We start from the raw sequence: 6,000 nt of genomic DNA on the forward strand, positions 1-6,000 counted from the left end.
CTGTTTTCCAATACAAAACAACTTTATAAGTGGAAATACATTTTAATAATTATTTTTCTTCTATCTCTTACATTTCCGTTTTTGAAAAAGTAGGCAAATTTGCACATAAACACCTGTTGTTATACTCTTCTTTCCAATGCCATCTCTTACTCATATTTCTTTTCACCTTAATTTCTCATGAAGATGGAGTTAGGAATAAGAAATTCTGGTTAGTATTCAGATTTTTTTTTCCAGTAATAATTCTCAGGTTTCAAAGAACAGCTATCTCTTCTATGCTTCAGAACACAAACAAAAAGTATGTATAAATGATCTCAGATTCATCCTCTGCAATACATATTTAAAATTATAAAGAAAACATGCTTCTCTTCAGTTTAGGAGAAAGGTTACTCATGAAAGACTAAAGCAAAATCCTAGCATGTGTTTTTCTAGTATTTATTTCTGGCAGTCAAATGATCTATCTATAGATGATCTCAGACCCATCAGAAGCAACATATATTTAAAATTACAAATAAAGTATGCTTCTCTTGGGTCTATAAAAAAGGTTTTAGATAAAAGACTAAAATAGAAGCAAAGGATGCATAATTTTCCAGCAGTGTATTTATTTCTGACAAATAGAATCATTATGCAAGATTATGAAGACTATTATTCCAAAAATTGATGTGCCTAATGAATGTCAAAATTGGAGCAATTAGTATATTGATATTTTTTACAAATTCAATGATTATTTGAATTTTGCCATTAAGTTGATCACATTTGCACCCATATTGGAAGAAATGTGAGATTAAACTCATTATTCAGTATTACACTATTTGAAATAAAACACCAATTGTAAATTCAATGCAATGTTCCTGTTGATAATTTAATCACAGAAATTAATAAATTAAATCCATCCATGTTTTACCCTTCATCATCAGTGTCCACATTATACAGATACTCATTTACATGGTATTTTTTCAGGTTTGAGATTTACAAAAGCAATTGTTTTACAAGGTATTCGAATTTAATTACAAAAGAAATGCAGATGGTGAAACAGATTGCTGTCATATTCTCCCTTGTTTATTTGCACTTTTGCTATTGTAACTTCCATCTGAAACTTTCTACCAAGAATTGAGTAGATAACATGAAAATAGTTTGATCACAATGATGTCTTCATCATCATGTTATTCTGCTGTATAACATTCATCCCCACCTCCATGCTTTTGTCTCTGCTCAATTGCTCCATCTACAACATCCTTCTCACATCTTTCACCTCTTCAGCACAAGTATAACATGATTAGGAACTCCTTTGGTGGAGACTTATATTAATTATAGTCAATAAAAGGGTGTATAACTGAATTTAGTGTTTGTCTTCTATTGCTCTATCATCTTATTTTTTCAGGAATCAATATTATAACACTCGATTGAATTATCAAAATTACATCTATTGAGGCCAGCTATTGTATCCATTATTTATGTCATGCCCACTGTTCTTAGCCCCACCTAAGCCCATTAAATATTGTAAACAAAGACTTGACTAGAACAAATCCTACTGTAAATAAACATGAAATTTGTGAAAGGTACCTAGCAGAGGGTCTGATATATAGTAGATTTAGTAAATGAAATAGTGCATTTATGATGAATACTTTGTGATGCTCCAAGTTTAATTATAAGTTTCCAGAACTTTTTATAGAAACATCTTGCATTTTATTTGCTGCAATAATTCAGAGGTACAACAAATAAATTCAGAGGTAGCTGTGGAATGATATTTGTCAGTCAATGATACATTATCATTTGAAAGCATGATTAACAGATGTCACTTAATGACTCTCTTAATCATAATTTCTTTTTTTTATTATTTTTAATTGTTGTGGGTACATGGCAGGTGCATATATTTATGAAGTACATAAGGTGTTTTCACATTTCTCCTTCGAGTTACAAACAGTCCCATTACACTCTTTATTTTAAAACACACAACGAAGTTATTATTGACTATTGTTACCCTATTGCACTATCAAATAGTAGGTCTTATTCATTTTGTTTTTCTATTTTTTGTACCCATTAACCATCCTCACCTCCTTCCAGCCCCTAGATCAAACAATAGGCAAAATATCTGAATAATCATTTCTTAAAAGAAGCCATAATTTCTTTTGATAACATCGACCCACAGATCTTGACTCACTTCCCAGCTCATTCATTTAGGTGTGGAAAACTCACCAAATGAAGAGTCAATCAAAACATAGAGCCTGTTGATAAAAAGGAATCTGGATGATGGAGTTGGGTTATTTAGAACAATGAAGCCAAAACTAAAGATGACAACCCATTTGAGAAAAGAGACAGTAAAAATATGTAAAAGCAAAACCCAAAACACTTAATATGCTGAGAAAGTACTGTGAAAAATAATAGCAGTGAGCAGTAGAAAGAAAAGAACTCCCTGTTCATATAAGGTTAAGAAACTAGCTTGGATTCTGATGGCTTTTCAATTGGAAAAACAAAAAGTTAACTATATTTTATATTGTGTTCCTTAATTTTTATGATATATAATCATTGCCTATAGTAAATATTCTCTTCTTAATTTATGAAAATTTCAATATTTATTTTCCTTGACACCAACATTTTGAAAAAGCAACCTGAAAAGATAACCAAAATATCACTTATGTGGACAGATATTAAAGAAGAGATATGCAAAATTAACATTTCCAGGTAAGTTCCTGTTTTTAATCTATTAATTTTAACCAGTTCATAGATAAAGGTCAGCAAGTAATCACATTATTAAGCATAATGTGCAATTACAAAACATACAATGGCAATATTTTAAGGTTTACAAGATGGTGACATTGTTCAAAGCAAGTAAAATCAAAATATTTTATGATTGAGTCCTTATTATGTACTAGGCTCTGTGCCTGAGGAAGAAGACAATTGCCTTGCCTTTTATTTCTCGGCAGGTTATTGGGGTTGGGGAGACAGGCACCGGGATAATTAACTAAAATGATGCTGTGATTGCATTGATGGAGATGTATGCAGACTATTATGGGGGAACAAAGCAAATATGGCATCCTACATTTTAAAGAAACAAAACGGTTACTTTTCTCCTACAAAAATGAGTAAAAGATGTATTTCAAGAACATCTGTGCTTACAAACTTCAGATAAACGAGAAGCCTGTACTTAGTTGTGCAGTGTATATCCCTGCTATACACTATCTCCAGCTAAAACCCCAACAAACATTTACATTTCATCCTAAATTATTATTTTTTTTCAATCCCCTGACAAAATGACAATACTCATAAAATCAAATTCTTTCTATATTTGGAGATCGCAAAACTGCAGCTGAACGCGTCTGGAAAACAATACCGAAGAGCTGCACTTTAAATCTATGATCACTAACCTCAAATGTGCTGTTATGCTGCCCAGTGACCATGCAGTAAGTGCCGTTTCTGCTTTCTCTCCTATTCTCCTAGATGACTGTTTCTGATTTCTCCTCTTTCCCCAAACTTCCAGCAACAACCGCCCTCCATCATTCTCAGCTGATGACCTTTCTCTAAAACTACTTGAGAGAATCAAAGCATTTTGAAGGTAAACTCTACAAAGTCTAATCTATTTGCAGTGCACTCTTCCAATTGCAAAATTCCCAATTTTTCTTCCTGATTTGTTTTTAGCCCTAACACGAGTCACCATCTGACACACTAGTTTTATATATATCTATAACTTACGGTAATTGTACCAAAATATAGAATAATTGAGGGAGATGAGTAGTGCTTTATCAAGTGTGCCCTAAGGATCCTTAAGGGCTAGGTGAGGGAACCATGAACTGAGGAGGTGGCTGAGTAGGTCACACTCTGACTTCCAAACTTGCCCTCAATCAGAGGAGATCCATAGCTATTAACTTTCCTCTCAAGGTATCTGACTTGAGTGACTCTCCCAGTATAAGTTAATGTGGACACTCTTCCTCAATTTGGAGGTTACAGAAACTTTCCAGATGACCTCAATAAAAAGTGTAGCCTTCCCTAACTACAATTCCCAAGAATATCTAGTTTATAGGTGCTCAAGTGGGGCTCATAAAACTACATTCTAGGAAATTGTGTTTTAGATTTTTTTCCATCTCTAGATTTTGGGAAATACTGTCTTCAAATATTTAAGATGTCCATCTGGATATGGCAGTGTGCACTTGCAATCCCAACTATATGGAAGGCTCAGGAAGGTGAATCCCTTGAGCTCAGGAGTTTGAGGCTAGTCCGAGCAACATAGAGAGACCTCATCTCCAAAATTTAAACAAAATAATGAGACATTTTCTCTGGCTTCCAACTCCAATATTTTAAACATTTATTGAGAACTACTGTCTTCCCGAGATCATAAAGGAATGTTCAGGACAGTATTATCATCCATATTGTTGTTTTATTTTCATGTTCTTTTTAAACATTTGCCCCTGTGCTCAGAGTTTAGAATCTTGCCAACATTTGGGGTAAATGCTGAATATTTTAGGTAACTGCAAAAGAAAATAAATGATTAATGGTCAAAATGAATGCTTGCAAATAATGAAATTTGCCACCATCCTTGACTCAGCTTGTCAATATAGATTGTTTATGGTTCCAAAACATTTTCTTGGACTTCATTTATCAAAAGTAACAAAATAAGTGAAACCTTTGTGGCAATCTTAATATCCTGGTAGAGTAAAAGCATTTATAACTCAATTTTTAATAGCATTAAGTGTATCTCATATCTGCAATATCATATATCACTGGGTTATCATCCTTCATAGCTGGACATGCAAACCAGTTTGGGCAACAAAAACATGAACAGATTAGAGCATGTGTTGTCTTCAAAAAGCTAAATAAAGCGGGCAAAATTGTTAATAAGTTAACTACCCTTTGATGCTGAGGTGTACTGGAAAAATTAACCTTAAATGTAGTGACCTCAAATTCAAATGGATGGTTTGACAAAGGATTAATTACATCTTATATAGGCAGTAATAAAAATGAAATGTTTTATAGCCATATAAAATGTAAATCCCATTCATTTGTGCATTCACTGAGTCATCATTATTGAAATAGCAAATATCACAGCAAAGTTGACTAAGCTCCCATGGACATGGAGCTAGAAAAAATTAAGTCTTCAGAGAAGATTTTGAAAGATAAATCACTAGAGGAGAGTGGTAGAGTTCTCACTTTAACTGTGGCTATATTATTTGTGTCAAGAAAGTCTCAGAGGATGGCTCCAGAAAAGGATACAGATTTTGATTGATAAAAGTGTCCAGCTCTATAATGAAGACTAATTTGTAAATGTTTCAATATGTTTCAAAAGACTATGATAAATTTGCAAATTGTGAAAAAACAGAGACAGTTTCATCAGAAGCAGGGAAGAAGGCTTTTAGATACTTCTGCTTGTCTCTGCATAGTATTCAAAAGCTTCTGACTAATTCTGTGATATATCCCAAAGTTCAGAGCCCATTTTCATTTATTTTATGCCTGTTTTCACATATCAAAGGTTTATTAAACTTTAAAAGTATTAGTATGTAAAGCTCACAACAGTAATGTTGGCATCATAGCTTAACAATGTCCTTAGGGTAGCTTCTGTCCAAAGAAAAAATATCTTTGCTATACATACTGAGCCTATTTTTTTGTGCATACTCACATCTACGTAAAAAAGTCAATCTTTATTCATGCTACCACAGGCTTCTTGGAATCCTTTTCTTGTGATTTCCACACCTGCCTTCATTTGCTCCCTGTTCCCCATCATGCCCTTTACACACACACACATACACACACACACACACACACACTTCTAACATATATCCCAACAGAAGTCACTCTAGAGTCCTCGGGATGATGGCTCTATGGCTGTCTCAGTGCTATTCCCTACACCACTCCAAATGAGTTTTGAGATGAATCAGAGAACTCTGTCGACTTTTGCCCAGACCTTTCAGCTCTTAAAAATTAATAAGACTAAAAACATTAATAAGACTAGACCAGTGTTCCTTTGTCCCCAAGCAATACCAAAGTCCCTATTCAAGGTCAGGGTTCAAGGGG

This window comes from Rhinopithecus roxellana, chromosome 15 (genome assembly GCF_007565055.1).
Source record: "Rhinopithecus roxellana isolate Shanxi Qingling chromosome 15, ASM756505v1, whole genome shotgun sequence".
Lineage (NCBI taxonomy): Eukaryota > Metazoa > Chordata > Mammalia > Primates > Cercopithecidae > Rhinopithecus > Rhinopithecus roxellana.